Source organism: Ovis aries, chromosome 6, assembly GCF_016772045.2.
Source record: "Ovis aries strain OAR_USU_Benz2616 breed Rambouillet chromosome 6, ARS-UI_Ramb_v3.0, whole genome shotgun sequence".
NCBI lineage: Eukaryota > Metazoa > Chordata > Mammalia > Artiodactyla > Bovidae > Ovis > Ovis aries.
In genome coordinates this window covers 27,809,304-27,835,972 of record NC_056059.1, presented here as the reverse complement: position 1 = coordinate 27,835,972, position 26,669 = coordinate 27,809,304, and the positions used below count along the sequence as shown (strand labels likewise).

At 41.3% G+C, this 26,669-nt stretch overlaps 1 pseudogene; it reads right to left on the bottom strand.

Annotated features, from left to right (window-relative positions):
- Nucleotides 1-200: 200 nt before the first annotated feature.
- LOC121819866 (cytochrome b-like) lies at nt 201-26,669 on the bottom strand (annotated as a pseudogene).

Below are 26,669 nucleotides of genomic sequence, written 5' to 3'. Positions count from 1 at the left end.
GTTTAATACTGGAGGGGCTCTTTATATTTTTGGAAATATATTGATAAGTATCGTTGATAATGATTCAGGGAATAGTTTAAGTAGAACTTCAGCTTTGGGTGTTGATAGTGGGGCTATAGCTTCTTCCTTGAGTCTTAGGGAGGTTGGTTGTTCTCCTTCTCTGGTTTACAAGACCAGTATATTGATTGTACTACAAAGACTTGTCTTCATTTTAGGAGGTTGTTTTCGATGATGCTAGCTACTGGTATTATGACTAGAATGATAAGGAAATATATAATAGATGCTAGTTGTCCAATAATGATGTAGGGGTGTTCAACTGGCTGGCCTCCAATTCATGTGAGTGTTAATAGGTCGGCTACTAGGATTCAGAATATACATTGACTGATTGGTCGGAATATTATGCTCCGTTGCTTTGATGTATGGAGGAGGGGTATAATTACTAGGACTAGGATTGAGAGGATTAGGGCGAGGACTCCTCCTAGTTTATTAGGGATTGATCGTAAGATTGCGTACGCAAATAGGAAGTATCATTCAGGTTTGATGTGAGGGGGAGTGTTAAGTGGGTTTGCTGGGGTGTAGTTGTCTGGGTCTCCGAGTAAGTCAGGCGTGAATAGTACTAGTAGCATGAGGATGAGGATTAGTAGGATAGCACCTAGGATGTCTTTAATGGTGTAATAAGGGTGGAAGGGAATTTTATCTGTGTCCGATGGAATTCCTGTGGGGTTGTTGGATCCTGTTTCGTGGAGGAAGAGTAGGTGAACTATGGCGAGGGCTGCGATGATGAATGGGAAAATAAAGTGAAAGGCGAAAAATCGGGTGAGGGTAGCTTTGTCTACTGAGAATCCTCCTCAGATTCATTCGACTAGGTTTGTGCCAATATATGGAATTGCTGAAAGGAGGTTGGTAATAACTGTTGCTCCTCAGAATGATATTTGTCCTCATGGTAAAACATAGCCTATGAATGCTGTGGCTATTGTTGCGAATAGGAGAATTACTCTGATGTTTCATGTTTCTAAGAAGATGTATGATCCGTAATATAGACCTCGTCCTACGTGCATGAATAGGCAGATGAAAAATATTGATGCTCCGTTTGCGTGTATATATCGGATAATTCAGCCATAGTTTACGTCTCGGCAAATGTGGGTTACAGAGGAGAATGCTGTTGTTGTGTCAGGTGTATAGTGTATTGCTAGGAATAGGCCTGTTAGAATCTGTAAAATTAAGCAAATGCCTAGGAGAGAGCCAAAGTTTCATCATGATGAAATATTTGATGGAGCTGGGAGATCAATGAATGCGTTGTTTACAATTTTTATTAGTGGGTGGGTTTTTCGGATGTTGATCATTAGTGTTCTTATAGTTGAATGACAACGATGGTTTTTCATATCATTGGTCATGGTTAGATTCCATGTGAGAATGATGATGACATACATTGTGTTTATCTTAAGTGTTATTTTTGTGATAGGTTTTGTGGGGTTTTCTTCAAAACCTTCACCTATTTATGGGGGGTTGGGGTTAATTGTAAGTGGTGGGGTTGGGTGTGGTATTGTGTTGAATTTTGGTGGGTCTTTTTTAGGTTTAATAGTTTTCTTAATTTATTTAGGGGGTATGATGGTAGTTTTTGGTTATACGACAGCTATAGCTACTGAACAGTATCCTGAGGTTTGAGTTTCTAATAAGGTTGTTTTAGGGACGTTTATTACTGGTTTATTAATGGAATTTCTTATGGTTTATTATGTGTTGAAAGATAAGGAGGTGGAAATTGTATTTAAGTTTAATGGTATGGGGGATTGGGTTATTTATGATACGGGGGATTCTGGGTTTTTTAGCGAGGAGGCTATGGGAATTGCTGCTTTATACAGTTATGGTACTTGATTGGTTATTGTTACTGGTTGGTCTTTATTGATTGGTGTTGTAGTGATTATGGAGATTACTCGTGGAAATTAAGTAAGGTTGTACTAATGAGGATCGTGATTAGGAAGGAGAGGAAATATAGTTTAATTAGGCCCTTTTGGCTTGTGATTGTGGTGGATATTTTTATTTGGGCTAGTGAAATGGTTTTTGGTAGAATAGTTTCTAGTCAGATTAGATCTAGGAGAGAGGATGCTGATTTTTGGCTTATTGTTAGGTTTATATAGGGGGTCAGGCGGTGTATAATTGTAGGATAATATCCTAATAGGTTAGAGAATTTGAATGTGTTTGATGGATAATTAAATTTTAGGTAGTGGGTTGTGTTGCTGATTTCTAGTGCTAGAATAAAGCCTAGGATTGTGACTGTTAAGGCAGTTATTTTTAGATAGTGGGGCATGGTTATTTGGGGGATTGTTATTGGAGGGATGTTATTAGAGATAATGAACCCTGCAAATAGGCTTCCAATTAGTAAGCGTTTGATTGAATTAATTAGGAACGGGTTATTTTCATTGATATTAATGAGGGTTGGAAATCGGGGTTGTCCTAGGAGTGCAAAAAAGATAATGCGAGTGCTGTAGATGGCTGTGAAGGAGGTGGCGACTAATGTTATTAAAAGGGCTCAGGCGTTGGTATAAGACGTATTAGCGGATTCAATAATCAGGTCTTTGGAGTAGAATCCGGTGAGAAAGGGTATTCCTGTTAGTGCAAGGCTGCCAATAATGAGGGCTGTTGTGGTAAATGGCATTGCTTTAAATAGGCCTCCTATTTTTCGGATGTCTTGCTCGTCGTTTAGGCTGTGGATAATGGAGCCAGAGCATATAAATAATATGGCTTTGAAGAAGGCATGGGTGCAGATGTGAAGGAATGCTAGGTGGGGTTGATTAATTCCGATTGTTACTATTATGAGGCCGAGTTGGCTGGATGTAGAGAAAGCGATAATTTTTTTGATATCATTTTGGGTGAGGGCGCATATTGCTGTGAATAATGTGGTTATAGCCCCTAGACATAATATGATTGATTGGGCAAATTTATTGTTTTCTGTTAGTGGATAAAAGCGGATTAGTAGGAAGATGCCTGCTACTACTATTGTGCTTGAGTGGAGTAGTGCTGAGACGGGTGTTGGGCCCTCTATTGCAGAGGGTAGTCATGGATGTAGGCCAAATTGTGCGGATTTTCCGGTTGCAGCTAGAATTAGTCCTATTAGGGGTAGGTTTGAGTCGTTTGGATTTAGTATAAAGATTTGTTGGAGATCTCAGGTGTTGAGGTTAATTAGAAATCATGCTATGGCTAGAATAAATCCGATGTCACCAATGCGGTTATATAGGATTGCTTGTAAGGCTGCTGTGTTGGCGTCTGTCCGTCCATATCATCATCCGATCAGTAGAAATGATATAATTCCAACTCCTTCTCAGCCAATGAAAAGTTGAAAGAGGTTGTTTGCAGTGACAAGAATAAGTATTGTAATGAGAAATAGGAGTAAGTACTTGAAAAACTGGTTAATGTTGGGGTCTGAGTGCATGTATCATATTGAGAATTCTATAATAGATCATGTAACGAATAGTGCTACTGGAACGAATATTATTGAGAAGAAGTCTATTTTGAAGCTGAGTGATAGTTTGAGGGTTTGGATGGTTAGTCAGTGTCAGTTTGAGATAATTATTTCTTGTCCTGTGTGGATGAATATTATTGTGGGGATTATGCTAGTGATGAAAGCGCATGAAATGGTTGTTTTTACATAGAGTGGATAATTGGTGAATTTATGGGTGTTAAAATTGATTGCTGCGATGGGTATGGTTAGTAGAATTAGGGTGACTAGTGTGAGGGAGGAAAATAGGTTTATTACTTTTATTTGGAGTTGCACCAATTTTTTGGTTCCTAAGACCAATGGATAACTACTATCCTTTAAAAGTTTGAAAAAGCCATGTTATTAGACATGGGGGCATAGAATTAGCAGTTCTTGCATACTTTTTCGGTAAATAAGAAGGTGATAGTCTTCTATTATTAGATCCACAATCTAATGTTTTCTTAAACTATATTTACAGTATAGGGGGCCTAGGATAATTTTCGGGTTTAGGGATAGAAGTAGGAGTGGTAGTATATGCAGTGATATAAGTGCATTTTCTCGTGTGAAGGAGGGTAAAATATTATTGATGTGGTGAGTATGTTTACCTCGTTGTGTTGTGATTAGTATGTAGAGGGAATATAGAGCAGTAATTACCATATTAAGTCCTATTAGAATAATTGTGATGTTAGATCATGAAAAGGTTGATATTACTACAAATAGTTCTCCGATTAGGTTGATTGATGGGGGTAGAGCTAGATTAGTTAGACTTGCTAGGAGTCATCAGGCAGCCATTAGTGGAAGGAGTGTTTGTAGGCCGCGGGCTAGGATTATTGTTCGGCTGTGAACTCGTTCATAGTTGGAGTTTGCTAGGCAGAAAAGTATGGAAGATGTGAGACCATGAGCAATTATTAGGGCGGTGGCTCCTATGTAGCTTCAGGGTGTTTGAATGAGAATGGCAACAATGACAAGTGCTATGTGGCTAACGGAAGAATATGCGATGAGTGACTTTAGGTCCGTTTGGCGAAGGCAAATTGAGCTGGTTATGATTATGCCTCATAATGATAATATAATGAATGGGTATGCTATAAAGTCGGTGATTGGATTCAGAAGTAATGTAATCCGTATCATGCCATATCCTCCTAGTTTAAGTAGGATTGCTGCAAGGACCATGGAGCCCGCAATTGGAGCTTCTACATGGGCTTTGGGAAGTCAGAGGTGGAGTCCATATAGTGGTATCTTTACTATGAAAGCTATTATGCATGCTAGTCATATGAAAGTGTTGGATCATGAGTTAGGTATTGGTTGAACTCAGTACTGGAGAATAAGGAAATTTAGTGATCCTATTGTGTTTTGAATATAAATCAGTGCGACTAATAGGGGCAGGGATCCTGCTAGTGTGTAAAACAAGAAATAGAGACCGGCGTTTAGGCGTTCTGTTTGATTTCCTCATCGAGTAATAATAATAAGTGTAGGGACTAGCGTTGCTTCAAACATGATATAGAAAAAGATTAGTTCTGTGGCAGTGAATGTTATAATCAGAAATAGTTGTAGTAGAATTAGCATTGAGATGAAGAGTTTTTTTCGGGCTAGATTTTCTTTTGATAGATGATGTTGGCTAGCTATGAGTATTAGGGGTAGAAGTCATATGGTTAGAATTAGTAATGGTGTAGATAAGGAGTCGGAGAAAAAAGTTAATGAGAAGTTGAGGCTATTATCACCGAATTGATTTAGGAGGAGAAGGCTTGTGAGGCTGATTAGCAAGCTGTGAAGTGTGGTGTTGATTCAGATTATGCTATTTTTTGATAGTCAGGTTAGGGGTATAAGTATTATTGTGGGGATAATGTATTTTAGCATTGTAGAAGGTTAAGGTTTTGTACATAGTCGGTGCCATATGTATTTGACACCATTACCAGTAGGGACAGGCCTAGTGCTGCCTCGCAAGCTGCGAAAACTAGTAGAATAATGGGCATTATACTGGCTAAGGTAAAATGTGAGTTTAGGATTATTAGGGTGGATTATGAGGATAATATGATAATTATGGGATCCCATAATTATTTGATCCCAGCATCAAAGTCTTCTCCAATGAGTCAACTCTTGGCATGAGGTGGCCAAAGTACTGGAGTTTCAGCTTTAGCATCATTCCTTCCAAAGGACACCCTGGACTGATTTCCTTTAGAATGGGCTGGTTGAATCTCCTTGCAGTCCAAGGGACTCCCAAGAGTCTTCTCCAACACCACAGTTCAAAAGCATCAATTCTTCGGCTCTCAGTTTTCTTCACAGTCCAACTCTCACATCCATACATGACCGCTGGAAAAAACATAGCCTTGACTAGACGGACCTTTGCTGGCAAAGTAATGTCTCTGCTTTTGAATATGCTGTCTAGGTTGGTCATAACTTTTTTCCAAGGAGTAAGAGTCTTTTAATTTCATGGCTGCAGTCACCATCTGCAGTGATTTTGGAGCCTCCAAGAATAAAGTTTGACACTGTTTCCACTGTTTCCCCATCTATGAAGTGATGGGACCAGATGCCATGATCTTAGTTTTCTGAATGTTGAGCTTTAAGCCAACTTTTTCACTCTCCTCTTCCACTTTCATCAAGAGGCTTTTTAGTTTCTCTTCACTTTCTGCCATAAGGGTGGTGTCATCTGCATATCTGAGGTGATTGATATTTCTCCTGGCAATCTTTATTCCAGCTTGTGTTTCTTCCAGCCCAGCGTTTCTCATGATGTACTCTGCGTATAAGTTAAATAAGCAGGGTGACAGTATACAGCCTTGATATACTCCTTTTCCTATTTGGAACCAGTCTGTTTTTCCATGTCCAGTTCTAACTGTTGCTTTCTGACCTGCATACAGATTTCTCAAGAGGCAGGTCAGGTGGTCTGGTATTCCCATCTCTTCCAGAATTTTCCACAGTTTATTGTGATCCACACAGCCAAAGGCTTGGCATAGTCAATAAAGCAGAAATAAATGTTTTTCTGGAACTCTCTTGCTTTTTCTATGATCCAGCGGATGTTGGCAATTTGATCTCTGGTTCCTCTGCCTTTTCTAAAACCAGCTTGAACATCTGGAAGTTCATGGTTCATGTACTGCTGAAGCATGGCTTGGAGAATTTTGAGCATTACTTTACTAGCATGTGAGATGAGTGCAATTGTGCGGTAGTTTGAGCATTCTTTGGCTTTGCTTTTCTTTGGGATTGGAATGAAAACTGACCTTTTCCAGTCCTGTGGCCACTGCTGAGTTTTCCAAATTTGCTGGCATATTGAGTGTAGCACTTTCACAGCATCATCCTTCAGGATTTGAAATAGCTCTACTGGAATTCCATCACCTCCACTAGCTTTGTTCGTAGTGATGCTTTCTAAGGCCCACTTGACTTCACAGTCCAGGATGCCTGGCTCTAGATGAGTGATCACACCATCGTGATTATCTTGCTTGTGAAGATCTTTTTTGTACAGTTCTTCTGTATATTTTTGCCACTTCTTCTTAATATCTTCTGCTTCTCTTAGGTCCATACCATTTCTGTCCTTTATCGAGCCCATCTTTGCATGAAATATTCCCTTGGTATCTCTAATTTTCTTGAAGTGATCTCTAGTCTTTCTCATTCTGTTTTTTTTGCCTCTATTTCTTTGCATTGATCGCTGAGGAACAGAAGTTCAAATCTGATAGATCCTTGAAGGACTGTAAGGATTATAGCTTTAACTCTTAGAAATAGAGAGTTTGCGAAAATCTGGAGAGTTTGAATAGAACTGTTCCACAGTCCATGGTAAAACAGAATCAGGCAGCGGCTCTGTTGGGAATAGACTATAGGAAGCAACAGTGGAAAATGGAAGGGTGTTAGGAGGTAGCAGCACTGATCCAGGCAAGAGATAGTGGTGCTAAGGAAATAATTGTAGGGGAAGAAGAAATGTTTAGGGGTGGTCTAGCCTGGAAATATTTGAAGCTAGAGCCATTCCAACTTTCTAATGAATTAGATATGAGGTATAGAGAAAGAAAAAAGTAAAAGAAGATTCTAAGGACTTGAGTCTAAACAGCTGTAGGGAAGAGTTCCCATTAATATGACAAAGACTGAAGTGGAGCAGGTTTGTGGTAGGGAGACAAGAGTTAGGAGTTCAATTTTGGGCATGCTGAATATGAGATATCTGTTAGACATCCAATGGGAGATATTGAGTAGGAAGTTGAATATATGTCTGGATTTCAAGGAAAAGTTATAAAACATAGGTATAAATTTGGTGCCATTGGCACGTGGATTATATTTAAAACCACATGATTTCCTGAGATTGCCAAAGAAGTAAGTGTTTAATATGAATAGTTTAAAGTGCTAAGGTCCACAGCCTTACAAGAACAGGAAGTTTGGAAGACAGAAAGAGTTACCCCTGAGGCAAGAGGAAAACCCAGAGAAGTTGCGTCCTAGAAATGAAGTGAAGAATCATAGAGACTCTGGGAAAACAGAGTGATCAACTTGTCAAGGGAGTGTGTAATTTCCTTGGTTCTGTCTCGCCACAGCAAAAACTTGAAGTGATTGATGGACCAGTGTTACAGCCCCATGTTACAGCAGTTTTACTTAGAAAGCAAAGAAAGACACATCCTCAAGGCTTGAGGGTAGGTCGACCCAAAAGACTCGAAGAGACGAGAAGCCCCCAGCTCAATTTTGGCTCCTCTTTTTATATGTTTTTTTGTCTCCTCCCCCTGAGCCTGCCCTATGTAAATTGGGCTAGCTAGAAGGGTGGTTTGTTTTACCTGAGGTCCTCACTCTGGTCCTCGAACCTTCCTTTGTTCTATTTTTGTGGATTTTTCCTTCTTTTTCTTTTAGTCACCACCATTCTGGACTCCTTTTTCCTATTCTAACTACCTAACATTCCCCCTTCAAGAGATGGGGGGCCCAATTCTTTGGGAATAGGGATCATTGAGGTCTCTCTGGCTACTTCCTGCTGAATTGGTATGGTGAGGGGCATTGGGCCTCCCCTGTTGAGGTCCTTTAATGAACTGGAACCTGGTGGTCCAGAGTCGACGATAAGAAAGTAAAGAAGAGAAAGAGGCTGATATTCCTTGGTTTACACAGAGAGCCAATAAAGCCCCTGCACAGGGCTTGCTCTGTTCATGAAGGCCTTAGGCGCCCTCTCGATGGGCTGAAGGTACAGAGCGCCTTCTCGAGAGGGTCTTAGAAGCTCGGGCAGGAAAGTGAACTCAGAGAGTCTCTGAGCTCCAGGGGATCAGCCTGAAAAAGAGAGAGAGAGAGAAAGCAAGACACGGGGACCAAAGCTCTGATGGAGCAAAGGTGTTTTAATTAACATGGTGTGGGCATATATACTGTCTTACAATATAGCTATTTTCAGCAGAGATAAAATCAAAACTTACAAGGAAACACGAGGTCATCCATGTGAAAGAGAGAGGGTTGTAAATAATCACTTTTACCATAGGGTTCATAAAAAAGAAGAGGGTACTTAAAACCATATAGAAAAACTAACGAAGGAAATGCCTGGATTCCTCAGCCCCCGGGAAAGGCTTATTCCTGAATATTCAGGAATTAATAAGGAACAGAGAATTCCTGACAGATCCAAAACAGCACACAGGAAGCCTCCTGTTAAACGCTTCCTGACACTCCCCCTCTGGCTACTTTCGAGCTTCAGAGGCCTTATAGTGGTGTCCATCTAAGGGTGAGTGATATTGTCCGTGGTTGGCTGTAGTTTTATATATCCTTGTTGAACTGGCACTGCATGTTGTAGCTTGCTGCTGCTGCTGCTAAGTCGCTTCAGTCTTGTCTGACTCTGTGCGACCCCATAGACAGCAGCCCAACAGGCTCCGCCATCCTTGGGATTCTCCAGGCAAGAACACTGGAGTGGGTTGCCATTTCCTTCTCCAATGCATGAAAGTGAAAGTGAAGTTGCTCAGTTGTGTCCAACTCTTCACGACCCCATGGGTTGCAGCCTATGAGACTCTCCATCCATGGGGTTTCCTGGGCAAGAGTACTGGAGTGGGTTGCCATTGTTGTAGCTTATTGACCTGGGAAGACACAAAATGGGTTAGACAATTGATATTACATGGAGCAATCATAAGCAGCATCATTATGGTGATAACAGGGATTAGTAAGGGCATTGACCAACTCCAAATTCCCCCTCACCAGGAGAAGGATCCCCCAAAGAGAGATTGTAGCCATCCCAAGAACTCTCCAGCTCATTCTTGAAATCCTCTAGGATCTGAATGTTTTCAGACTTTCTTTAACCTAGCTGGAGGTGTTTACCCAGAAACAACACATCTCAATCAATATGACTCAAGTCCCTCCTTGTTCAGGGATCAAGAGATCTATCTACCATCTATTTTGGAGTACAACCCCTGCCAAGATGTGTTGGTTCTTTAGAGCTCTCCTGAGAAATATTATCCCCAGTTTAGTTCAGGTCAGTTACTCAGTCATGTCTGACTCTGCTATCCCCAAAAACTTAATTTTGGGGGCATTTGTCAGAATGGCACTCCTTTGTAGTCCTGAACAGGTAGCTGAGATCTCCCAGGGCCTCACAGGTGTATTGAGTGTGTTCTTCTGCTCTCTTCCATGGCTTGACTTGTGAGAAGTGAATCCAGGAGTTGTGTCCTGGTACCTTGACTACTGTGGGGATAGAAAGTATTTCAGGATAGAGGCCCTTCCATGTGGACTGAGTTGAGCCTTTGAGGACCCATCTTTCCAGACTTTAATTAGGACTTGAGTCCCTGGAGCATATAGTGGTGGGTGGCTCTTTAGAATCTTTTGGGTTCTGGTTGGCACCCCACAAGCATATATCTTGTTGGAATTGCCCAGTGGCCATTTTAAAAGACCAGAGGGACTGAGACTCTGGATCTAGGAAGAGGTCACTGACATAAACAAAAGGTTTCCTATATAGCATCTCAAAAGGACTAAGACCAAGCTGTTCCTTAGGGGCAATATGGATACAGAGAAGAACTTTCGGTAAAGCCCCCTTCCATCCCAGGGAGGTCTCCTGGGTTATCTTTTTTATTGCTGATTTTAAGAATTGGTTGGCTCTTTCTACTTTTCTTGAAGACTGAGGCCTCCAGGCACAATGGAGATAATAAGTAATGCCCAATGCTTTAGAGACCCCTTCGGTGACCTTAGAAGTAAATGATGTCCCATTTTCACTTTGTAATAACCTGGGCAGACAAAATCTCAGAATGATTTCATGGAGCAGTTTTATTTTATTTTTTTTCTTTACCAATTCCTCAGCCTTCTCAGTCCAGGTGGGAAAGCCTTCAGTCCATCCTGTGAATGTGTCTATCATGACCAATAGGTATTTACACCCTTGAGAAACTGGCATCTGAGTGAAGTCCACCTGCCAGTCCTCTCCTGGGTAGGCCCCACATTGTTGGATGGGCTGGCCAGCTGGGGTCTTCGAGCTCCTTGGGGGTTGTTTAATTGGCAGGTGGGACAAGATGATACCACTTGCCTTATAGTCATTTGGAGACCTGTTCCTCTGAAGGACCTTCCTAGTAATCTTTGAAGGTCCTTCTCCCCTAAATGGGTTGTGGCGTGTAAGGTGTTAACCAACTTCCATTGGAGGTTCCCAGGCAGAAAAAGGAGTCCCTCCATTTGGAACCACCCCATATCATCTTAAAAGCCCTCACTCTTAGCTTTAAGAGTCTCACCTTCAGTATGTGAAGGAATTTCTGGCAAATTAGTCTGTGGAACTAAGGTGGCAACCCCTATTAAGTCATTGTTCTGTAATGCTGCTCTCTCAGCTGCCTGACCGGCTGCTTGGTTACCTCGTGCCACTTATGTGCTCCCTTTTTGGTGTCCTTTACAGTGGGAGACTGAAACCTCAGTGGGCAGATGGTCTGCCTCCAAGAGCCTAAGGATTTTATCAGCATATTTGACTGGGGACCCTCGGGTGGTCAGGTGGCTATTCTTTCCAAACAGCAGCATGTGCATGTAGCACCAGAAAGGCAGACTTGGAGTCAGTGTAGATGGCTACTCTTTTTCCTTTTCCCAGCTCCAAAGCTCGAGTCAGGGCTATGAGCTCAGCTAATTGGGCTGAAGTACCCGGTGGCAAAGGTTTAGCCTCTAGGGTCTCAAAATTGGAAACTACTGCATATCTAGCTCTTCTTTTTCTGTCCAAGACAAAGCTGCTGCCATCAGTGTACCAGATTTCCTCAGGATTGGTTAGAGGATCTTCTGACAATCCCTCTCGGGATTTTGTCCAGTAGTCCAAGGTTTCCAGGCAAGAGTGAAAGGGAAGAGAACCCTTGGGGGTAGGCGGGAGGGTGGCAGGGTTAAGAACCTCACAAGGGAATATAGGCAGGCCTGGATTTTCCATCAGCACTACTTGATATCTGAGGATTCTTTGATCAGACATCCACAAATGGCCTCTCCCATTTAGGAGTTGTTTCACTTGGTGGCTGGTAAAAATAGTTAATTTGCCCCCCAAAGACATTGTTAAAGCATCTTCTATTAGGATTCAAATAGCTGCAAGATTTCGAAGGCAGGAAGGCCAACCTCAGGCAGTTTGGTTGGGCCTCTTGGATAAATAAGCTACAGGCTGGGGTTCAGGTCCCAACCTTTGAGTTAACAAGGCTATTCCTTCCTTTTTGTGGGCATAAAATTTGAATGCTTTTTCTGGGTCCAGCAACCTCAAAGCAGGTGCCTGAGTTAAGGCTTGTTTTAGTGTAGTCTCTGCCTTCTTTTGAGAAGTTCCCCACCTCAGGGGGATTGAATCATCCTGTTCCCTTCAAGCTTTCATATAAGGGCTGGGCAATTAGATCATTGTCAGGTATCCAGATTCTACAATACCCAGGTAGCCCCAGAAAAGCTCGCAATTGTGTTCGAGTCGTGGGGGAGGGTAACTGAAGGATTCCTTGTGGTTGATCAGAGGACAGTCTCCTGGACCCGTGTGTAATCTGAACTCCCAGGTAAGTGACCTTTGTCTTGGCCATGTGTGCCTTAGCACGGGAGACTTTATATCCCCTCTCTGCCAAAAAATTTAGAACCTGAATTACATGTTGCTGGGCATTTTTCTCATCTGGAGAGCAGATTAGTAGGTCACCTATGTATTGTAATATTTTCCCATTAGGTCCCATATCCAGATCTAGGATATCCCGGCTAAGAGCCTGCCCAAACAGGTGGGGGCTCTCTCTAATCCCCTGAGGTAATGCTGTCCCAATTATCTGTTGGTGTTTTTCTCCTCAAGCCTCCCAGTTCAGTTCAGTTGTGTCCAACTCTTTGTGATCCCATGAATCGCAGCACACCAGGCCTCCCTGTCCATCACCAACCCCCAGAGTTCACTCAAACTCACATCCATAGAGTCAGTGATGCCATCCAGCCATCTCATCCTCTGTCGTCCCCTTCTCCTCCTGCCCCCAATCCCTCCCATCATCAGAGTCTTTTCCAATGAGTCAGCTCTTCGCATGAGGTGCCCAAAGTACTGGAGTTTCAGCTTTAGCATCAGTCCTTCCAAAGAAATCCCAAGACTGATCTCCTTCAGAATGGACTGGTTGGATGTCCTTGCAGTCCAAGGGACTCCCAAGAGTCTTCTCCAACACCACAGTTCAAAAGTATCAATTCTTTGGCACTCAGCTTTCTTCACAGTCCAACTCTCACATCCATACATGACCACTGGAAAAACCATAGCCTTGACTAGACAGACCTCCCACTTGAAGACAAAAAGATATTGGGGTTCTTTAGCCAGTGGTATGCAAAAGAAAGCATCTTTGAGATCCAGGATTGTAAATCACTTGGCACTGGGTGGGATTTCTCTCAAGATTACATAGGGATTAGGTACTGTGGGATGGAGGGGGACTACAGCTTCATTTATGATCCAGAGATCTTGAACCATTGGACAGGTCCCATCCTTTTTCTTTACGGGGAGGATCAGGATGTTACACAGTGAACTGGTGGGGACCAATAGCCCACATGCAAGGAATTAATTTATTAGAGGCTGTAGTCCTTCCTGAGCTTCTCTTCTGAGAAGGTATTGTTTTCAGTTTGGAAACCGAATGGGATCTCAGAGGGCAATGACGGCCGATTCAGCTTGGTGGGCTCCTCTAGGAGTCCCCTGATCAAACACCAGGGGGTTAATTTTGTCTTCCTACAGTTTTTGGTCCCTCCCTATTAGAGAGGGTTAATGGATTCCTCAGTAATAACCAGAAGCTGTAGGGTTCTAGGGGCTGCAAAGCATCCCTTCACAAGGATGGTCCCCAGTTTAGTGAGTATATCTCTTCCCAACAAGGGAGTAAGACACTTAGGGATGACCAAAAACTTGTGGGGAGGTATTTGTCCATCCCAGCAACAAAGAAGTGCTCAGGTGAATCTTTTTGTAATTGTTTTTCCTGTAGCACTCAAAATGGTATGGGTTTGTAAGGAGAAGGCTCTGGAGAAGGAGGTCAGGAGAGCGTAGGTAGCCCCTATGTCAACCAAGAAATTCTCAGACCTACCTGCCACATCCAGTTGCACCCTAGGGTCCAGACCTGGGATGGTTATCTGAGACAGGCAGGCAGACTGAAGTGGGCCACTTCAGTCCTGTTGAACTATTGTGAGGGAAAGCTTGGCACTTGACCTTGAGGCTCTTGGTTCCACAGGTCAGAGTGCTGCCCAGTGTCCCAACTGATGGCATTTGTAGCAACCATTTTAGGAGACTTGTCATGGTTTGGACACTCTTTGGCTCAGTGTCCCACCTGTTTGCAGATTAGGCATTCGCCTTGTGCCTTGTCCTTCAAGGACTCAGGGTTACCATAGGGCTTCCCTGGAGGGCGGCCAGCAGCTGGGTATGCCTTGTCTCCTTCCTTTTCTCCCTTTCCTGAGCCTTGGCCTCCCTCTCCTGTTCTCTGTTATGAAAGGTACTGGTGGCTGTCTGGACCATCTCATCTAAGGAGGAAGCAGGGTCCTGCTGCAGGAGCTGTTGTAACTTTATCCTGATGTCCGGTGCACGCTGGGACAGGCATTTGTCCTTTAAAATCACCTGTCCCTTGTAGAAGTCTAAGTCCAGATTGGTAAACTTTTGGAGGGCCTCTTTTAGACTTTCCAGAATGACAATAGGGTTCTCATTGGACTCCTGAGTTATTGCTGAGACCAGGCACAGTCCCACAACTAATAGGCTTCCTTCTACTTCCACGGGTGGACTTCCTTAGGGGTAAGTCTTTCTGAAGCTTATCATACCAGTACTGTTGCAACCTGAGAGCCAGGCATCCCTGGCTCAGAGTGCAAATCCCCAGGCAGGCTGAGGCATGACAGCCTCCTGGAGATAGAATCCCCAGGCAGCTCGAGGCATGTTGACCTCCTGGGACCCCTGGACTGGTGGATCCCCGAGCAGGTTAAGGTGTGACAACATTCTGAGGACCAGATCCCTAGACAGGTCAAGGCAGGTTTTCCTCCTGGGATCTGCAGGCTGGAGTTGGGCATCCCCAAGGTCTCCAGCATGACTAGTACTGGGTAGGATTAAGGGGTTGTAGGTGTGCTGCAATTCATGGGGTCGCAAAGAGTCAGGCTGAGTGACTGGACTGAACTGAACTGAACTAAATCCCAACTCATTACTGATTTGTCCACTGCAGATGGGAATAGATACCATCATGTAAAGCAATCTAAGCCTGTGCTCTGAGACTGGGAACCTGGTGAAACAGCCATAAGCCTTATCCTCGTATTGCTCTGAGGGAATGTAAGTCACTGATTTCCTCCCCTAGTCCTCCATAAGAACAACTTAGGGTGTTTCCAGTGGTAAACATCTCATTGCCATAGACCCACTTTAGGTAATAACAGAAGTAATGACAAAGGAGCTGATTATCTGATTCTTTTAGGGGTGTTAGGAGTATTTTAAAAATAAGTAGGGTGGAGCGATGTTGCCTACAAGGGGTAAGGGTTCTGGTTATAGGAGTTAGTAAGTGGCTTACGAAAAAAAATGATAAGAGGCAACAGACCAGATGTTCCATAAAAGTGAAGTGAAGATTTGATTTGGGGGTATGTTTGTAACTTTAGGAGAAGGGTGGCAAGGGTTTGGGCCCAAACAGCCTGCAGGGCTAACTCCCAAAGTGGCAAACATTATCCCTAGAAGCCCTTGAAGGGATGCCACCAACAGATGGACTTCTAGCAGACACTGTGTGCCTGTCACCCGCCCTGGGGGGGTTCACTGGGAGATGCTAATGTGGCACGTGCTGTAGGAAACTTGGAAGATGAAGGCCTGAATATCTAGAGAGATGGGATATTATACAGCATTTCTCTCCCAAAGGCTAGCTATTTTCTGGTTGTCCCTCCAGAAGATTGTAGAGGCAATGTTGTTGGGATCCAGAGGGGCTCAGGAAAAGAGCATGAAACAGGAGGGAAGGGGGCAGGGCACACCTTTTGAAAGAATATTATAGCCCAAGGGCATAACATAAACCAATTATAATCAAATGGGTCCAAGATGATAAGTCAAATTCAACTAGACCTTGATCCTTCTAAAAGGAACTGTCAGAAGACAGAGGAGTGGGTGGTTCCCCAATTGTTGGAATGATCCTCCCACTCATTAGCATAGGAAGTCACTCAAAAACTAGCCACACCACATTCCCTGGCCACCACACTCCCCCTCTGCCATGGCCCACACACTTTGGAGTGTGCTTCTCTCTAAATCTGAACAAATCCACCTTTCACCTATCACTGTGTCTGTCACTGAATTTTTTCTTTTTTGCAATGAGACATCAAGAGCCTGGGCTCCATTAGGTCCTAAAGCCAGTCACCATGGGTTTTGGCCAGGCTCAAGTCCTGGGAGAGAAGAGCTGAAGAAGGGGAGGAAAAGGAAGTGGGCAAAATGTGCCGAGGAATCCCCTTCATAACCTGTCAGAAAATCTGTGAAATACCTGATCTGTGCTCACAGTTTTCATTGGCCTGATCCTTGTCACAAAGAAGATTAAGGACAGAGGAAGCCCAACCCCTTGGGCAACAGCTACTAAGCCCCTGCAGAGTCCCTCATTTGCGCCCACTGGCGCTCACCTGTTTAAGTGGGGTGCAAGGAAATAAGAAACTAGAGATTGTAAAGGAATTAAGACTTTTGCTAGCCATATGTTCTTTCAGCCATAGGAGCGAGGACCTCATACCTTAACCGAAGGTCTTCTGGAATCTGAGACTGAGCCACATGAGCTTTCTGCCGAGTTTGTTTTGCTGTCCCAATTTCCAGCACGCTGGGCTTCTTGTCACTTCCTCTGCACTGGTTTTTTTTTTGCCTTCAGCTTCCACCACAGGAGCTTTCACCCAGTTGGGCTTTTGCTGTGCTTGGCTTCCACCTCCCAGGGGCCAAACCAGATTGTTTCAGCCAGGTTAAATCTGAGAAATGGCACCACATATGTCAAGGGAGTGTGCAGTTTTCTTGGTTCTGTCTCACTGCAACAAAAATTCGAAGCAACAGATAGATCATTGTTACTGCCCTGTGTTATAGCTCAGTTTTATTTAGAAAGCAAAGAAAATACATCCTCGTGCCATAAGGGCAGGTCAACCCAAAAGACTCAAAAGAAGAGAAGCTCCCAGCTCAATTTTGGCTTCTCTTTTTATATGTTTCTCTCCTCCTCCTGAGCCTGCCCTATGTAAATTGGACTAGCCAGGAGTGCTGTTTGTTTTACCTGAGGTCCTCACTCTGGTCCTCAGATCTTCCCTTGTTCTGTTTTCTTGGGCTTTTCCCTTCTATGTCTTTTAGCCACCTTCATTCTGGACTCCTTTTTCCTATTCTAACTACCTAACAAACTGAAGCCATCAATACATTTACGATTTTGATTTGAAGTATTATATGATTTAGTAAGATCATTTTATATTCACTGTAAAAGTTGATTTGCAAGGAAAGTATGGATTTTGGACTTAGACTTGCATATATGGATCTCCTTTCTGCTACTCAGGGTGTGCCCTGGGCAAGTTGTATACCTTCTTTATATTTCAAATTCCTAAGGAAAGGACCTCCTCTGGTTTTTCCCTTAAGTTGTTTGTCAGCTTCCTATGTGTTGTCAGGCTACAATAGATGAAAATACTGTTCAGTAACTGTTTAGGTTTTGAAACTGTTTAATTTTAGCTCTGACTTAATAAACCTTTATTTATTTCTCCAATAAGGGTAGAATCACATTTATGAATTGGGGCTACTTTTAAAAGCACACTTTTTGACTCCATTTTCTCTTGACATGGCCTAGACATATGCTATTTAATTATATCCAGGCTGCAAGTTATTTAGGAGGCTCATATACCAAAGCAAATATTTTATGTGTGTTTTTATCTTTGTAACAATAATCAGATCTTTTAAATTCAATACTTTTACTTATCTGAATAAAATGAGAGTAATAAGACTATGCAAAAGTACAACAAAAAACTGGTAATTAGGTGCTATATTTACAAGATGAGCTAATTTGTAACTGGAAAATGGTAAGATGATTTTGGAACTGACAGCCCTAGGATCCATAACTTGAGATACTTCTTAACAATGGAGACAACCAAAAATATAGCAAACATGAGAAGGGATGGGTGCCTTGGGAGGCAGGAACTCATTCAAAGTAAATTTCGTTTGAAATCAGTTATTATATATTGTTAAATTGTCAATTAGGCTTTTCAGTTTTATGTCCACATGAAATATTGCAACTCATGTATTTTCCTCCAACTCAGAAAAAAGTAGAAATGTCCTGACTGAAAGAACACATCCTCACCACTTAGGAGCTTAAGTGATGATTTTTCTAATGAGGAAGAGACCTTCCTTAACTTTAATGATAAAATGTAGACTTGGGGTCAGAGGATAAATGTCTTACATAGAGAGAAGTGTGATATGTACCAATACAGTATTGTAAAGTAAAATAAAGTAAAAATAAAAATTAAAAAAATAAAAATAAATTAGAGTTGAGTATTGGCCAGTTAGTGTGGCATTGATAGCAAACCAGAGGGATAAGTATTTTAGCCCAAGTCAGTCGTCATCATTTTATTTAGGGGGACCCACTAAAATGGTAGCTAAGACCAACAAAGCAGTGACATTTCATATAGTCTGCTATCCAAGAGAAAATTGCTGCTAAGTGGCTTCAGTCGTGTCCAACTCTGTGCGAACCCATAGATGGCAGCCTACCAGGCTCTGGCGTCCCTGGGATTCTCCAGGCAAGAGTGCTGGAGTGGGTTGCCATTGCCTTCTCCAATGCATAAAAGTGAAAAAAGAAAATGAAGTTGCTCAGTCGTGTCTGACTCTTAGCGACCCCATGGACCGCAGCCTACCAGGCTCCTCCGTCCATGGGATTTTCCAGGCAAGAGTACTGGAGTCAGGTGCCATTGCCTTCTCCAAGAGAAAATTAATGGAATGCAAAAGATTTGTTGTTGTTCAGACGCTAAGTTGTTTCCAACTCTTTGTGACCCTGTGAACTGCAGCACATTAGGGTCCCCCATCCTCCACTGTCTCCAGGAATTTTCTTAAATTCCTGTCAATTTGAGTTTGTGATGCTATTTTGATAAGCATCTCATCCTCTGCCATCCCCTTCTCCTTTTACCTTCCATCTTTTCCAGCATTAGGGTCTTTTCCAATAAGTCGGCTCTTTGCATCAGGTGGCCAAAGTATTAGAGCTTCAACATCAGCATCAGACTTTTGAATGAATATTCACCATTGATTTCTTTAGGATTGATTGGATTGATCTCCTTGCAGCCCAAGGGATTCTTCATGAGTCTTCTGCAGCACCACAATTCAAAAGCATCAATTCTTTGCCACTCAGCCTTCTTTATGGTTGAACTCTCACATCCATAAATGACTCCTAGAAAAACCATAGCTTTGACAATACAGACCATTGACAGCAAAGTAATATCTCTGATTTTTAATACACTTTCAAAGTTTGTCATAGCTTTCCTTCCGAGGAGCAAGTGTCTTAATTTTATGATTGCAGTCACCGTCCACAGTGATTTTGGAACCCAGGAAAATAAAATCTGTCATTGCTCCCACTTTTCCCCCTTCTATTTGCCATTAAGTAATGAGACCAGACACTATGGTTTGAATGTGGAGTTTTAAGTCAGCCTTTTCACTCTCCTCTTTCACCCTCATCAAAATGGTCTTTAGTTCCTCTTCACTTTCTGTGATTAGAGCAGTATCATCTGCATATCTGAGTTTGTTGATATTTCTCTCAGAAATCTTGATTCTAGCTTGTGATTCATCCAGCCCAGTATTTTTCATGATGTACTCTGCTTAGAAGTTAAATAAACAGGGTGACAATATGCAGCCTTGTCATACTCCTATCCCAATTTTGAATCAGCCCATTGTTCCATGTCCAGTTCTAACTGCTTGTTGACCTGCATATAAGTTTCTCAGGAAACAGGCAAAGTGGTCTGATACTCCCATCTCCTTAAGAATTTTCCACAATTCATTATGATATACACAATCAAAGGATTTAGTATAGCCAGTGAGGCAGAAGTAGATGTTTTGCTGGAATTCCCTTACTTTCTCTACTATCCAAAGGATGTTGGCAACTTTATGTCTGGTTCTTCTCCTTTTCTAAACATACCTTGTATATCAGGAAGTTCTCGGTTCACATACTGCTGAAGTCTAGCTTGAAGGATTTTGAGCATAATCTTGCTAGTATGTGAAATGAGTGCAACTGTACAGTAGTTTGAACATTCTCTGGTATTGCCTTTTTCTGGGATTGGAATGAAAATTGACCTTTTCCAGTCTTGTGGCCACTACTGAGTTTTCCAAATTTGCTGACATATTGAGTGCAGCACTTTAACAGAATCTTCTCTTAGGATTTTAAACAGTTCAGCCGGAATTCCACCACTTAACACTAGCCTTGTTTGTAGTAATGCTTCCTAAGGCCCATTTGACTTCACACTTCAGGATATCTGGCTCTAGGTAAGTGACCACACCATCATGGTTATCCAGGCATTAAGACCTTTCTTGTATAGTTCTATATATTCTTGCTGCCTCTTCTTAATCTCTTCTGCTTCTTTTAGGTCCTTACCATCTCTGTTCTTTATCATTCCCATCCTTGCATGATATGTTCCCTTACTATCTCCAGTTTTCTTGAAGATATCTCTAGTCTTTCCCATTCCTTTGTGTTCCTCTGTTACTTTGCATTATTCATTTAAGAAGGCTTTCTTATCCCTTCTTGCTATTCTCTGGAACTCTGAATTCAATTGGGTATATTTTTCCTTTGCCTTTATTTTCTCTTTTTTTCCTCAGTTATTCATAAAGCCTCCTCAGACATCCACTTTGCTTTCTTGCATTTCTTATTCTTTGGGATGATTTTGGTCACTGCCTCCTGTACAGTGTCATAAACCTCTTTCCAGAGTTCTCAGGCACTCTATCTACCAGATCTAACCCCTTGAATTTATTTATCACCTCCACTGTAAAATAATAAAGGATTTGATTTAGGTCATAGTTGAATGCCTAGTGGTTTTCCCTATGTTCTTCAATTTAAGCCTGAATTTTGGAATAAAGTACACATGATCGGAGTCACAGTCAGTTCTGGGTCTTGTTTTTGCTGACTATATAGAGCTTCTCCATCTTCAGCTGCAAAGAACATAATTAATCTGCTTTGGCTATTGACCATTTGTTGATGTCCATGAGTAGAGTCATCTCTTGGGCTGTTAGAAAAGGTGTTTGCTATGGCCAGCATAGTATCCTGACACTGTTGTTCTTACAGCGTGGGAATTTCCTTTCACCCCCAGACACATCTACAATTGAGCATCTTTTCCACTTTAGTTCATCCACTTCATTCTCTCTGGGGCCATTAAGAATTGCCCTCTGCTCTTCCCCAGCAGCATATTGGATACCTTCTGACCCTGAGGGCTCATCTTTTGGTGTCATATCTTTTGTGTTTTCATATTGTTCATTGGGTTATCACAATAAGAATACTGGAGTGTTTTGTCATTTCCTCCTGCAGTGGACCACATTTTGTCAGAACTCTTCACTATAATCCATCCATCCTGGGTGGCCCTGTATGGCATGGCTCATTGCTTCATTGATTTATGCAATCCCCTTTACCACAGCAAGGCTCAATCCATGAAGAGGGCAAAGAGATTAATCAGCCATAATTAGACCCTGATTTAAAAAGGGATTTAAATGTATTGGAGCTTTGGTGATTACATTGATGGGCGCTTATACTTAATTACTCTTTTCTATATTTCTTAAGATGGATGTTGGAAAAATCCGTGTTATGTTAGTGTGAACGTTTATATCAGCATCTTATTTTTCCTATTATGAGTCCTTGAAGGAATTACAAAAATCATAAAACCAATGATTTGCTTCTCTGTCTCTAAACAAGACCAGATAAGTCATTTCAAGTATAATGTAAATATGTTCTAAAAAGACCTAAGTAAATAATTCCATCTCAGGCAAGTATGACCTCATATAGTAGAAAGTTAATAAATATTGAATGAATAACATATTGAATGAACATATTCATAACCAACAGATTTCAACATCAGGAAATGTTTCTTCATTGTTGCCTTAGTCGCTCCTATTTTACTTCTTCTTACAGTTTCAGAAAATGCAGAGAATAGCTAGCCATCAATCTCTGAATAATATCTGTTCTATACATGAAAACTATCATTAAATTTCCTTAATGATCCTCAAACCCACTTAGTCTTCTGCTGGCTAAATAATTCATCTCCTTCTTTTATTTTAGTCTTTATCTGAGTTTCTTGCATTAGCCAGGAGGAGGAAGGCTGGAGTCCCAGGGGATTTTGAACCTAACGTTCCTTAAGAATGTTAAGAGTAATAGAACAGTAGTGGTGTGTGGAGATAGCACTACTAAAACAAGATAACTAATGGAAATTTTCAAAGAAATTGCCAACATCTGAATAATTTTATAATTTGAGTTTTCTGTAAGACACAGAAGAAAAGATGCTCAATGAGGGAGAATAAAATGTTTGCGCTTAGACTGTATTCTTTAACTACGTGTGTCTTGGTTCCACAGTTCCTCAGAACTCCTAAAATCTTCGGTCCATACTCAATAACCACTAATGGTCTCACTGTATAAAATGACAAATGCCTCGGAGTCGTCTTTGTACAAGTAGATTCCTCTCTGAAGACTACAGAAAAGAAAAATGGTTCATAAATTCCTAATGGCCTCAGAGCAAAAAATTTGAATTCCATTTAAAGAAGTTAAATATAAAGAATGCAAGCTATTTATCAGCCTGACACGCATGTTCAAAGGAGTGAGACACACAAAGTTTTCAGTTGTGAAAGTTTTGATACTAAATTTTATCCAATATATAACAGGAGAGAATCCTGAGCTGGTGTATGTCATGAAGCAATGGATTCAAGAGAAGTTAAATGCCTTTTTTTTCCTAGGATACTGAAAATAAACTGCTGACTTTACCAAACTGGTTCCAAAATGAATAAGAAGATTGGACAGCTACAAGTTGATCACCCCTGTTTTAAGAAAGAGTGGCACCATCACATTAGAACTTCACCAGACATTCCTTAAAATACTAAAGCTTTAATCTATAATATGCTTGCTTCTAAATATTTTATTTGAATCAAATGTTAATACATATAGCAATCTCATATCCCTTCCAGACATATAAAGATTTCTTGCCTTAAAACATAGAAAGATTACCCAGGAGACCAGTCATCTTTACAATGAAATACGAATAATATAGCTCAATCATTTACCTCAATCTAAGCTCTTAATAGTACTTCATTGACCAAAGTGATGTGCATGCATCTCAATTTTCATTTTATGTCTTAATTTGCAGTCTGATTTAAAGAGTCATACTCCACCAAGCTTTCGAGGAAAGAGGAGGGTGTCAAATTTTTGCGCTATTGTCATTAGTGAGAGACTAAATGGATAACTGGTTTACTGCAAAGCATGTTTTCCCTAGGGAATGCACTCACTCTGGTTAATCAACTGGCAAACAAGACACCTAGGGTTATCTCTTTACCACCTTACTGCCCCATCAATAATGTATAGACTGTCATTAAGTAGTCATTTCTCCCTCCTGGGCTGAATTGTGAGAGATGCATCATGTGGGAAAAAATAGGAGTTATGGTGTTGGAGACTGTGGGTCACACTGTAATCTCAAATACATGCTGTGCCATTCTGCAGACAGTCCATCAAGATATGTTCCAAGGCATGCACCAGTGCATATAGAAATATATAGGCTGAGACCACCAAACTCATTTCATTAGGACCTTTCAAGGTTAACATAATCATGCTTCAGGGCATAAACTGATCTCCAGCTGGGCTCAGGAAGACATTTTGCTTCTGTAAAAACTGTCCCCAGTGGGTCAGTTGCATTGCAGGAACATCTTACCTTTTGCAAGTATTTCTTTAGCCATACTGACATTTCTTTCTTGTCTTTATCTTGCAAATTAAAGCTTAAATCATCAAGCAATACTAATTTTAAGTTTTAAGATAATTCCTACCTGAATTTTTCTTCTTTCTTTTTTCCTTTTGTTGTTGTTTCTTAAATGTCCAATTAGCCGTACACACACACACACACACACATATATATACACATGTACACACTTGTTATGGGTTTCCTAGGTGGCACAGTGGTAAAGAACACCTGCCAATGCAGGAGACTCAAGAGACGCCATTTTGATCCTTGAGTCAGGAAAATCCCCTGGAGTAGGAAATGACAACTTAACTCCAGTATTCTTGCCTGGAGAATTCCATGGATAGAAGCGCCTGGTGGGCTATATAGTCCACGGGCTTGCAAAGGGTCAGACATGACTGAGCACACACACAGAGATATACAACACACACACACACACACACACACCTATATAGTTGTTTACTAACAAATCTATATAAGAACTATGTATTAGAATTCATTGTAATTATCTCATAATGAGTTTTATTTAACTAAGGACACCGGAAGTACTGCCAATAGTAATTTTAGAACTGAACAGTTATCCATTGTCCAGAAGGTGTTTAGCACCAAATATTGGATATTGCCTTAGTATAGTACATTTCTGATGGGTTATGGTCACTCACCTAATCAATGACATAAAAATGCATACATAATTCCCATCACCAGCCCTTTCTTATGGCACTTTGATCATAATGGCAGCAGAAGTCCTTCTTGGAGTGACATCCTTCAAACATTCAGCTTCCATCCTTCACATGAGTATTAAGATAGGAAGGTGTAGAAACTCTTTGGGTCTCCATAAACAACCAGATAGCATGGAGAAGGGGTATGAACACTATTGGCATGTCATAGGGTTGCTCTTTTAATAGGATTCATCTGGAGTTTCTTGCTCATTATATGCTCCTTTTGATGAGTGCTCTTTCATCTGTTTAGGATCTGGAGATTATTAGATGCACTCAGAGAAAAGAATCACTCTCAAGCAGTGATTTTTGATCTTCCACTAATGCTATTGAGAAGGCATAGCCCTAACAATTTTTTTTTAACCATACAGGGGATATCACCTATATCCTCACTACCTGCTCAGTTTGAAAAATCACTGAAGTTTCACATTATTGTTTTCTCAGCAGAGCTTATCTGCTGAGGCTGTAAAGCACTGATCCAGACTGCCTGGATTCCAAACCTACCTTCACCACTTTATTAAGCAATTACTTAGTATCTCTTTCCTTCAGCTCCCAGCCCTATCCTCATTTGGGAATAAACTACAACATCACTGTGAGGATGACATGAGATAATTCAGAATAGTGCCTGGTATACAGCTGTGGTTATTGAATAAATGGATGCAAAGTACATTGGCCTATACCACGCTTGTAGCAAATTCTCGTTTGTTTTTCTACTATTTTTTATCATGACTTTATATTAGAAACTTTGATCTTACTTAGGGATAGAGTCAAGCAAATCTTGTCTTGGGCAGTGGCTTTGTTGTTCACATTAAAAAAAAAAAAAAACAACCTAGAATTTCAAAGTGAGAAAGGGGAGAATGTCAAATCCCCTAAAACTGATTTTCTTAACATCAATTGGCATAATGATCAATTTACCTAATGACACATTCATCTAAAATGTTCATTTATCAAATATGCAACTTCTCATCTATACTAAGATAGTACTAGCTTAGAGGCATTTTTGGAAACTTTCATAGTGACTATTTTGCTGACCTTTGAGGATTTTCAAGGCATTTCACCCAATTAAGAGTAAATGTTTAAAGTATTATAAAGCAGATCTTAAAAGCCCACTGTATCCTTAAAATGCATCTTATTATATAAGAAATGGCATCTTATTATATAAGAAATGGTACATCTATGGCAGATCTTTGTTAGGAATATAATCATTAGGCTAATGGGTATTTGGGGAGACTGGGTATTAGGAGAATTTGTTTTAGGTAAAGCACCCTCAGTCTCTCACAGGGCCGGGATGTGAGAACAGTGGCACCAGTCTGTGCCTGAGTCACTTTGCTGACTTTTCTCTGTGACTAGGTTCAGCTCTGAAGCTACGTGCTGTCAGATCTAGTCTGGCAGCTTGTAACTTCCATTCCATGACAGATTTTCAGACCTGGAGCCTGCTTGCCCACCTTGGTTGACCTGATGATGAAGTAGCAAATCTGTATTCTGCACAGATTTGACACAGCCGCAGCAATCTATTTTGCCCTGTCTATGAACTCACAATGGTACACATTAGTTAATACAATAACTTCTTTTCACTTAACTGTTTTGATATGTATTTTACATTACCTATCTCCTCTAATAATAGGAAGTTCTATAATCAGTTCTTCAAAAATGAGAAAGATAATTCAGATGTAAAGGTATGGTAAGTTTGCCTAGGAAAAGAAGTATGGGAGAACATTCAAAATGTATGGGGAACACATACAATGTTTACACAAAGAAGTCCTAAGATGCATGCGAACTCACAGTGCTTTTCCGAAAATGGCAGCCAACACACCAAACCTTTCTTTGAAATCAGTTTTACTTTCACTGATCCCAGCTCTCATATGGAGGAGTCAATTCTCTGATATTGCTACTTCAGAAAATTCTTCTTCCATTGTATATGTATTGTAAACGCAAGGAATTTTCCTTTTGAGGAGAACATTTACATTTTCCTGAATGCAAAGGAAGGTAAACAGCATGCTAGGTGCCCGGAGTTTGTTTAAAGTTCCGCTTGCCTATATAATAATACAAGTGTGTCCATCCCATCATGTAGTAACTGGTAGTGTGGAAACTGACATCTGCCAACCAGTAATGGTGGTCATACCTCGCTGCTGCTCCAACTGCTCACAGTCCGGCTCAGCCTGCCACCCTGAGCTCCAGCCAGCTGTCAGGATTGTCACAGCTGCCATCGAATTTACTGCCATAAGCTTTCTTGGCATTGTGGACCCAGACACTGCTGAGATGGCGCCTGTCAT